We start from the raw sequence: 11,178 nt of genomic DNA on the forward strand, positions 1-11,178 counted from the left end.
GGTCTAACTCACAGTAAGCACCACAAAATGGGAAAGGAGTATAATTAACACACTGTGGCACCCTTATATATATATATATGGACTCCCATATATATATATATATATATGGGAGCCACAGTGTGTTTTTATATATATATATATAAACATTTTTAAAGTGATTTGGGAGAAAGAAAGGGAAAAGAAGAAGAAAAAAAAAACGCTGAGGATCCCCATAATAGCTTTGGCCACCGCTCTCCAAATCAGGACTCAGTTCTAACATTGTGATGCTGCTCTGGAAGCAGATCGCCCAAGTCACTGCAGTTTCTTGCTAAGGTCTTCAAAATGAATAATAAAGAATGTATTTCTTTATTATGTAAAATTATAAAGGGGTGTCACAATACAGATACAAACTCAGTTTTATTCTTCATCTCAGAAGCTCTCTAGATTCACTTCTCTCCATGACTGCCACAAAAAGGTATCTTGAGAAGAAACAAACAAAACTTCACTTAGCTCTACCATTTACACAGGATCAAACCTCTGTAATGACAGTTACTATCTCACACATCTCAATCTTCCCATGGTGATAGCAGCAACCATAACTTTCACTTTCCAGGCACTCACACAGGCAGTTGGGCTTTCTCAGCCCTATTCCATTGCAACGGTGGAGTAAAAGCCTGACTAGAATCCAAATGCCCATCACCAATCTCTAGGTCTTTTATCCGATGTAAAATTTACTCAAAGAAAAACAAATATCTGCTTATTGAAATGCTTCTACTTGAAATCAATCCCATAATAGCCCAAGTTCCTCTCAGTCAAATCTGTCAGGCTCCATATACACTGGAGCCTGCCTGCAGGGACTCCTACCACAGCAGCCTTGGCCTCCACATGGTGCTGCCCTGGAACATCTCTAGCAGGAGGTCTCTACTGCTGAAAAATGCGGGAATTTCAGGCAGAAAGCATTCCCCTCAAGATCTTCCATCTCTGACCCTTTGCTGCCTATCTAACTCAAACTCATTATAGAGCCTCACTGTTGCAGTACTGAAAAATGTTTAATGTTTGGCTTTCTATCCAACATGATGCTTGCCATTTTTCTCTTGGAATTAGGCTGAAGAACTAAGACTAGATTTTAAACCCACACTCCAAGGCTTTTGCCAGAGCAGGACAGCTTACCATGCCACAGAGATTCCTTGTCTTAAACTTCATTCAGGGCTCAGTAGCTCAAGGCCTCAGCTGCTCTCTAAATTAAAAAGATCTCTGACCCTTTGGCCTCAGCTTCTTCCTTGAATTCCTGCTTCTCACCAGGCAACATCCTGCATGGTCAAGCAACAAAAACCTCATCTTCCTCAGTCCCAGAGCAGCCAATGAGTTCTGTGCTCTCCCAGAAGTCTTGTGCTGCAGTCTGTTACACCTGAACTCAAATGTGCTTGACAGTTACTGCGGCTGCCTTTCTGAAACAGCCTCAATAAGGGCACTGTAAAAACATTCAGGCTCTGAATATAGCTTAGCCATGAGGATGAGAACAGTATCCTGCAGGGCTTTGCAATCTGAGCAAGGAGGTGGCTGCATTTGGCAAAAACAGAGACCTGAGCATTTCTAGTCAGCTCTTCTCAAGGACACAAGGAAGGTAAAGCAGGAAGATAACTTTGCCCACAATTCTCACGCAACAGACTGTAATGGAGGATCTGCACAGAAGATGTGGATTCTTCTGAATTAACCTTCTTCCCAGGACTGACAAGTGCATCAGTGAGATGGAGGAGCAGGATCCTGCTCCCCAGGAGCTCCCACAGGTCTCAGACAAACACAGTAACAGAATAATAGAATGGCTTACATTGGAAGGAACCTTGTAGCCCGTCCAGTTCCAATCACTTGCTTTGACAGGGCTGCCACCCAGCAACTCAGGCTGCCCTGGGCCTTATCCAACCCAGCCTTGAGCACCTCCAGGCATGGGACACCCACAGCTTCTCTAGGCAGCCTGTGCCAGTGCCTTACCACTCTCAGAATACAAAATTTCTTCCTAACATCTCACCTAAATTTCCCCTCTTTTAGTTTAAAGCCATTCCCCCTTATCCTATCACTATCTGACTGTGTAAAAAATCTCTCCCCTTCCTGCTTATAAGCTCCAATTAAGTACCGTAAAGCTGCAATGAGAGCTCCTGGGTGCTTTCTCTTTTCTAGGCTAAACCACCCCATTTTTCTCAGCTTCCCTGAACATCTTCATGGCCAATGATCAGCTTGCTACAAATACATTCAATATCAGTTAAAGTCAAAATGAAACTGTTAGAACAGCATATCTGGCAGTCCAGTCGGAGACTTGAGCCATGGTTACTGTACTTGCCAGAGCATCTCAGCAGGCAAAGTTCAAGATACCAGGCACAAACAGAACTTCCATACATTTATGTGCCAGGAAGCCCACAGATGGACATAAAGGTCTGCCCCCAACTTCTAGCTCTCACCCACCCACCCCCATTATGTGGCTGTATGTTGCAGAGATCCCCTTTTGCAGCCCTAAAAGGCAGCCCTCTGCCAGACACATGGCACTCGTCAGTGTTCAACCAGCCTAAAACAGGAAAAGCTTCCTGGGCCTCACACACAGGATGCAGCACCTTCCTCGTGCAGCATGAGAGAGCTGGTTACAAAAGACAGGAGGACAGAGAGTCCCACACTGTCTCCTCAGACAAGGAGGGGGAAATCTTGCTCTGCCTGTGTTCCAGACTGCTATAGTTTTTCCCCTCAGTACCCACACAGGACAGTGACAGCATGGCCATTCAGCACTGCCCCAAAGCAGTGAGAAAAGGCACTGTGTTAGCAGACATTATCCTCCCAGCTTTGCCCTAGAACTGGACCTGATCTCAAGCATATCAGTGTCTAAAATAATCTTATCAACTGCATGCAAGAAGGAATGAAAATTTTGAGAAATCAGAGAGCAGGCAATTAAAAAAGAATCAGAAATAAAGATAGTTTTGTTCTGCTTTTAACTTATGCACTGAAATGAGAGATGCTTGCATAAAAAGATCCTGCTCATGGAGCCTTAAAACCATCTCCTCCCTCTGCTTTCATACCATTACTGTGTTCTACACCCATATCAGCCACTTCCAGAAGCACTCCCACTGTCCTCCAAGTGTCTGCACCCCACAAGCACAGGACACTGACCAAGGAACCTGAAAGGATCACAGAGGATCAATTAGTATCAGCCAGGCGACAAACTGTCAAGAGTAACTCATGCACCTCCAGATGGGGGAAACCCTGAACAAAGAGATCAGAGAAGCAGCTCTCAAAGGGCCCAGCCTGCAGCTCATGGGGATTTCTGCCAGCGGGGTATTTTGTTGATAAGGGTTGCAGAGCTTCTCAGCCTGCTAGGCATGAGCCTGCAAGAGGGTAAGACATTCCCTGTTGGCCCAGTGATAATGTCTGTACTATCTAGTTATACAATAAGCCTTAGGTTGTTTTCCTAACGCAGGCAGAGTCTGGCAAAGCTAAAATAAGCTATTCTTGTCTCACACTGCAGCATGACAGCCTCACACATAGCTTCTTTCTCCCTACTGATACCTTCTTTCTTCCACTTGGCTGCACAAAAGATACCGATGCCATCAGTGGAGGAGCATGGCACCCCATACCCAAACCAAGCAGGATATGGAAAATTTAAAAGAGGTTCAAACTCCAGCCGCTTTGATCAGGAGAGTAGCTTCACTAGAGCCAAAACAAATGTTTGCTGATAATCCCGTGCCCTTTGTTTGCTTGTGTAGATTCCATTTTAATAGCTTTCTTATGGTAAGTTTTACAGCTGGGGTCAGAGCGATAAAAAGCACAGATTATTCTCCACCATGCTCGTTTGCTTTCCCCCACTTTGATGCAGCCTTACCTTGAAAAAAACAGATTCTTTGATTCAGGGTGCTCTGCTGACCCTTGCAAAACTTCACCTCCTTTATCACTTGACAAGCAGGTAGAAAAGCCTGGGCTGCTGCAGGGCAAAAGAAGAGTGAGTCTTAACCAGGCTTTCCTGGAAGGCTTGAGGTACCCTTTCCTAGAGCACCCAAATCAAACAACCCTTTTAACCTCTGCATGATGCATTGATGGTGATTTATGTCCCTCCAAGCACTGCTCTGCCTGAACCCCCACAGGACCCTTGAAACAACTGCAGAGCTGAGACTGTAGCAGATCATAACATGCCAGTAGTTCTTCGTCACTCCCTCATATGAAGCAGAAACGTCACTGTCTGTGCAGTAGCTTCTAATGCAGCCAAAAACACAATGCTACAACTTTCATCTGTTCTTTCTACTTGATTTATTTGAGCTATGCCCCGGCCATTTCCCATTCTGAATGCCAAAAGAAGGAAAATGGGTTTTGTTTTTCCTTCATTATTTTCCCAAGTTCAAGCTGAGCAAGATTAGGAGCTCTACCAGTCTGCATCAGTAACATGGAGAAACCTTTGTTGTCTCTAGTTAAAAATCAGAGTTGAACCACTTTACCTATTAACTGTGGCATGGCAAAAGCTAGGAGCTGCCAGTAGCTTTCTGGTCCCAAGATAGAGTTCCTATTGCTTTTGTAACAGTTTGAGAAATTACTACTTGGGCTTTGCTGTTGAATTTTATGAATGGAAAATAGTTTTGCCCCAGAGCAGATTCATTATTCATAGTTTGGTTTGTTCCCTAAGAAACAGGAATGCAGCAACAAATTCAAGGACTCCCTGGAAGTTAGGTAACTGCAGATCCAGATCAGGAATGCACAATGCTTTTCCATCCCTAATTCCTGTGTCAATATCTCCAAGGGTTAACATGTGGCAGAAGACATGAGAATTTACAAACACATCAGTATCTTCTGGATGATGAGTACAAATAACCAGGAAGGCCTAATGCCACAGCTAGGATGAGCTTCGGTACTGCAATTGTAGAATGTGGCAAGGAAACAACACTGCAGGATTTTTTCACCTCCGAGCTGCTGCTGCTTGCTCACACAGATTTCTTGTATACTCCTGTCAGTAATGCAAACTGCTCTGACACTGGCATTTACTGGCAAGCAAGAGAAACACAGGTACAAATACCAAGCACAGCCAAGGTAAGAAACTTCGAGCACACTCTGAAGCATCTCAGTGTTTAATCACAGCTGAGTATTCTGTAGTGCACACACACAGAAGAACAAAGTCCCGTCCTCCTGTCCACCTGTGAGAGTTCACGGAAATTAGTCTGCACTGATTTATCGGCAGTCACAATCTTTCTGGGCTGATCTTCATACGTTTAAGATCTCCATCAGGGTTATGAGGCATTTTCTCTACAAATTTTGTGTTGTTTTTGCTATCTGGTTTTGGTTTTGTTTCATTTCTTGTTTTTGTGCCATGGTTGGATTTATTTTATTTTTTTACCTCCCACTTACGATGAAATCCCAAACATTTGTGAGATGGTAGAATATGAAGACACGATCCTCATCTGCTCAAGCCCAGAGGAAGCAGCCAGGCCAAGGAAAGTAGCTAGTCTTGAAAGGGTGCTGGCTAACAGATGGAGCGAGCAAAGGAGCCTCCCAGACAGGTGCTCACAGCAGACACGGCCAGTAGGAAGAAGGCTCACTCATGATACATTTTGAAGGAAATCCAAAAAACTATTAAATGGTGTCTCGATGCTGTGGGGCCTCCAACAGCTGAATTGGCTGCAAGAACTCCTCGTTGTATCAACACGTGGGAGTTGCACTGTGGCTTTATGCGCTTATTTTAGGCTTGGTCAGTTTCCTGGCCTGGTGCAAACCAGAAATTCTTTGTCTGTGCTGAAGTTGAGGTCCCAGATTCAGTGTTCCTTATCACAGAATTGTACGGGTTGAAAAGGACCTCTGGACATCACCCAGTCCAACCCCCAGCTAAAGCAGAATCCTTACAGCAGGTCATACAGGAAAGTGTCCAGAGGGGTTTTTGAATATCTCCAGAGAAGACGACTCCACAATCTCTCTGTGCAGTCTGTTCCAGTGCTCTGTCATCTTCAAAGTAAGTTATTCCTCACGTTCAGATGGAACTTCCTGTGTTCCAGTTTGTGTCTGTTGTCCTGTTTCCGGGCACCACTGTGCCTGGCACCATTGAATTCATAAGCATTGGTAAGATCCCAGGTCCCTCAGCCGTTCTCATACAGGAGATGCTCCAGGCCCCTCAGCATCTTTGCGGCCCTCCACTGGATTCTCTCCAGTACTCCCCTGTGTTTCTTGAACTGGACAAAGCACTTTAGATGTGGCCTCACCAGAGCAGAACAGAGGGGGAGGATCACCTCCCTTGACCTGCTGGCCATGATGTTTTTAATGCACCCCAGGATACCATTGGCTTTCTGGGCCATAAGGGCACACTGCTGTCTCATGGCCAGCCTGTTGTCCGCTAGAACACCCAGGTCCTTCTCCACAGAGGTCATTTGCAGCAGGTCAGCCTCTCACCTGTACTGACGCACGCGGTTATTTCTCCCTAGTTACAGGACTGTTCACTTGCCCTTGTTGTAACTCATTAGGTTCCTCTCCACCCTGTTCAGGTCTTGCTGAATAGCAGCACAGCCTTCTCATCCTTCTTGTGTCTCAGCTACTCCTCCCAGCTTCACATCATCAGCATGCTTGCTGAGGGTGGACTCTATCCATTCAAGGAACTGATGTAGATGTTAAACAAGACCTTGCTGAAGTCAAGCTGCACAACATCCACTGCTCTCCCCACCTCTACCCAGCCAGTCACAACTTCTACCAGGTTAGTTGAGAATGACTTCCCATTGGCGAACCCACACTGACTACACTTGATAAGTTGTTCTACAATAAGTTGTTCTACCATATTCCCAGAGACAAAGATGAGACTGCTGCTTTAAGCCTAAAGCACTGCTAAGATTCCTGTATTGCCACACCGCAGGCTGAAGTGCCCTTCAGGAGGCACTACCCCGCTATCGGGTTTTCCCAACAAATTCATCTCAAGCAGTTTCTGCTGCTCCTGGCAGCTCATTCCTGCTTTCTCGGTAGTTACTGTTCCCACAGAAAACACTATAGGATGAGAAAAAAAAGTGAGGAGAAGGGGGAGCACAGGGAAATACAAACATAAATCAAAAGAAATGGCCTGAACAGTATGACAGAGACAGCATTAGGAAGCTGTTCTACTGTACTGCATAAGTGAATGCAATTGTACCATCTAGAGGGAAAAACAAAACAAAAAAACACCACACTATTACCAGAACCTCTGCAAAGATGGATTACTTTGTTAGAGATGGAAGATGCTGCCTATCAGGCCATAACCATCTGTAGGTGTTCTTAAGAGTGTGTTGAAGCAGCTGGCGTACCTCAGGAAATCCACCCTAGGCCCAAATGTCTGCCTTGGCTGCTCAAGTGCCCATCACAGACACGGTGCCTGTGACAGAGCACAGCATCAATACTGAGGTTTTATCTGGAGCTGGAGCCAAATAGCACCGGCTGCCCAGGGATGGTTACTTCCTCACTATGCCAACCCCCACCTCCTCAGTGCCAGACACAGGCAAGTCCTTGCTTTCCAGCTTAATGCCCCATCTCAAGGAAGAATCACATGGTCCTCACACCACCCTGTGTCAGGAGGCATGTGTAGCACCACTCAGCAGCACAGCCTCCGTGAGACTGCCCAGCTACAGCCACACTGCCCTGTGCAGCAGCCATGTCCTTGGTCAGTTGGTGTGAGTAGGGAATCAAGGGCCTAAAGAACAGGGCAGCAAATAACTCCAGTAAATCCTGTTCTGTTCCCAAAGAGAAAGCCTTATGCTTTTTTCTTAACTGTAGGTCTGATTTCTCCCTGCAACCAGGTGGAAAAAGCCTGTTAGAAAGCGATGCTCTGCTGAAACAAAAGACTTCAGGGGGGCATTCCTCTCTGTAAGAGATTAAAATAAATAAATAAATAGATCCATAAAAGACTTTGATCTCAAAACTTCTGGGCCAAACTACAGGAACAAGGCTTCTCATTTTCAAATAGCTTCCTACCAATTGCATTTAATTAACATTTGGTGAAGTTTAAATATCAGCACCTGAACAATGGAGCTGACCTTCCCAAAGAGGATCACCCCTTCTCCCTCCTTGAAACAAAACCATTTTATAGTCTGCGTGCACCATCCCTTCTTTTCATCCCCTGCAGACAAAAACATATTGCAAAACCTGTGGGTTTTGCATGAAGTGGAGGCACCCTGCCCTCACCAGCCCTTGTATATCATGCTGTTTCTGGCTGCTGTGCTGACTAGGTGTAACTTGCAGCTGATTTTTTCCCCTGCAACTCCACACCCTCAGCGAGATGCTGCAGGAGACCAGAGTCGCTGTATGGGGCTTCGTGGCTTCTCCTGGGGACAAGTAAGCATAGGACACGTCAGTGCAGAGCTGTCGCCGGGCCGGGGACATCCAGGAGGTGGCACTGTTAAACTGCTGACGTTTGCCACGAGTCGCTGTTCTTTTTTCCCCTCCCACCTCCTCCCCCGTAATCTTTTTTCCTGCCTTGAGGATGGCGATACAGCATTGCAAAAGCTTGGCTGGGAAAAAAAAAAAAAAAAAAAGGCAGCCAACAAACTAAACCTCCGTAAAACAGACGATGGCTTTATGATTGCGGGAGTGTTTCTCTCTCTCCCTCACATCAGAACCTTAACGGACTGGCTAGTTGAGATAGAGATGTTTACTCTGCACAAGGTGATGTTATACAACTTTCTCCCTCGAGCAACTACCGGAACTGTTCTGTTTTAACCCTCTGACACCTGGACCCAGCCCATTCAAAGTCCCTTTTAACTTTTTTTCCTCTTTCTTTTTTCCTTTTTTTTTTTTCCAGGCAGCCTACACCCTTAATGCACTGTAATGCAGAACACCTACCTGGTGCTGACCCAGCAGGCAAACAACAAAAGCACTTTATCAGGACGGACACGTTATCGCCACTCAGCACCCCAGCTCCCTCTCCCTGAGCAAACAGCAGGGGTGGCAGGGGACAGCCACTCCAGCTCCCAGGCAGGGAAATGGCACAACCCTGCCATTCTGCAAGCAGTTTGCACCAGGACTGGCTGAGCGCTCCTTCCTGCTGAGATTCAACTCCAGGGAGGAGGGAGCCATGCTGCAAGACTTGCCAAGACTTCTGTTGGCACCTTGATGTCCCAGCAAAGCCCCACAGGAGCATGGCTTGTTCACTGCAGGAAGGTGTCTGAACAAGCTACTGCACACTGATTCACAGCAGTGCTTTTACTCTTGGTGAACTTCAAATTAAGTATTAAGTGGGAAGAGCATTGCTAAAACATCTTGAAATCACCACTCCCGTCAGTAATGCAGACAACAGGTTTCCTTGCAGGCCCTCCCCAGCCCCTTTGCAACACTTGCTGCAGCATAAAACCCCGTCGTGCAGGAATCATTGATATTCTTGCAACTATTTCATTGTTTGCAGGGGAAAGATAACCATGAAAAAACATGTGCCAGATTTTAATTCCTTAGACTTGCACAGTAGCAGTGGAGAAACTAGCAGCCATGACTTGCTTGCCCTCCGTAAGCTGCATCTGGCACTGGCTGGAAGGAAATCAGTGGTCAGAGGCTCAGCATGGGAACCACTCACCTACACCAATTCTGCTTTCAGGACTTCAACAAGTTCACAAATGAGTGCTGCCCCCCTTGAGCAGACAGGTCCACAACTGCTCACCAGCCTGTCTTCCTCAAGTAACAGCCCAGATGAGTCATAGCAAAGATTGCAGGAACTGTGTCTTTTTTTAGTGATTTAAAAGTTCTCACGGCCATATTTTCCTCCGTGAAACTTGGCCCTTCTCTACCACAATTGTAGAAACTGCCAACAAAAAGTGAGGCTCTGCAAACCATGTGATCCAGGACAGCAGTGCCCAAATTTCTAGCCAGACAGGCCAGAAGTTCTGATCTTCCCCTGAACATCATGCAGTACATCCAGGTGGAAGAACTACTCCATGTACATGTCCAGAGTCTATCAAAAGACTCAAAGTCTCTCAGAAAACTTACCTTTGCTGCAGGCAAGCATACAAGCCTGCTTCCCACAAAGGCTATCAGGAGGAACAGACATGGTGGTGAAGGGTTGATGGTTGGACTAGATGATCTCCATGGTTTTTTCCAACCTCAATAATCCTATGTTTTTCCAGGAACTCCTTGAATATGGTAAGAGAGCTACCCAGAAGCACTGATTTTCTGGCAACCAGCCCCATTAGCAGCTTTCCCAAGGAGCTGGCAGCCCCTCCCCTCTCCTAACAAGAGCTCACACCTGGGCTCTTAATACAGGAAAGGCCATCATGAAACACAAAAAGGTTGCAATGCCCCAGCTGCTACCTCTGCCATCACCAGTGGCCCTTCAAAGCAGGCCCCTCTGAAATAATAAAAGTAATGGCAAAAAGCAGTGAGGATCCAGCCACAAACTTTAGGAACTCTTGAACTGTCCTTCTGGGCCCTTGCTTTTTGGCACATATCTAGTGTCACGCAGCATGAAAATAGAAAGCTTCCAGTTAAGCAATCATCTTGATTTGTATCAAAACCACTTTCCTAGCACTTTAAGATTTCAGTGATAAAAATCTCCTTGCACGTTAGCGACGTACATCCACAGCATGAGGTGATTTCAACCTACGTTAACAAGACAGAGCTCTCTCCTCAGTAACTAGGACAAATGCTAACTCTGGCATTATCCCATCTGACCTCAGCAGCCAGCCAAAAATGTAGGGAGCGGCAAGTTTCCGTTACAAGCTGATTTGGTAGCTAAATAAGGTGTTCCCTCCATCCCTTACAAAGAATGCATAAATTCCTTCTTTCTACCCACTGTGAGCACAGCAAAGATCAAACAACACAGAGCAATGTATTTGCTCACATTCTCACGTCCTTTTTGAAATTCATACCCTGTTTAAAGGTCTCTTCAGAGCGTGACAGCAGCTCTGGCTGCTCCTGCTGCAGAACTCAAGGGTGCTACCAGCTTTGGTGATTGACCCTTCTCAGCCAGAGACTGCTGCCCTGCAGAGAGGAGCTGGACATGGCACACACCTGCTCCTTCAGTCTAGCACACCAGAAGACTTCTCAGTACCAGATATTGATACAGCTGCCTATCCCCCACAGCAGGTCTGCAGCCTGTTCGTTAACAGCTTCACCTGCCAACACAAGGCTCAGAAGACTTCTTCCTGAGAACCACCCTTAGTTTGCAGCCCCTTACCTTCTCACGCTTCCCATCCAGAGCTGTGCTTCTCTCTGAGGCCAGGATGACAATCCTTGCCATCCCAAAGCAGG

General features: G+C 46.2%; 1 protein-coding gene across 1 annotated transcript in view; it reads right to left on the reverse strand.

The window, feature by feature from the left end:
• F13A1 (coagulation factor XIII A chain) overlaps positions 1 to 11,178 on the reverse strand; it is a 191,927-nt gene extending 180,749 nt beyond the window's left edge. The window contains exon 1 of the mRNA XM_042808748.1: positions 11,105 to 11,178. The gene's annotated coding sequence lies outside the window, so the exon portion shown is untranslated. The remainder of the gene's footprint in view (positions 1 to 11,104) is intronic.

The sequence above is a fragment of the Centrocercus urophasianus genome, unplaced genomic scaffold (assembly GCF_019232065.1).
Source record: "Centrocercus urophasianus isolate 14NV4802_14NV808 unplaced genomic scaffold, USGS_Curo_1.0 seq_11, whole genome shotgun sequence".
In the NCBI taxonomy this organism is placed as follows: Eukaryota; Metazoa; Chordata; class Aves; order Galliformes; family Phasianidae; genus Centrocercus; species Centrocercus urophasianus.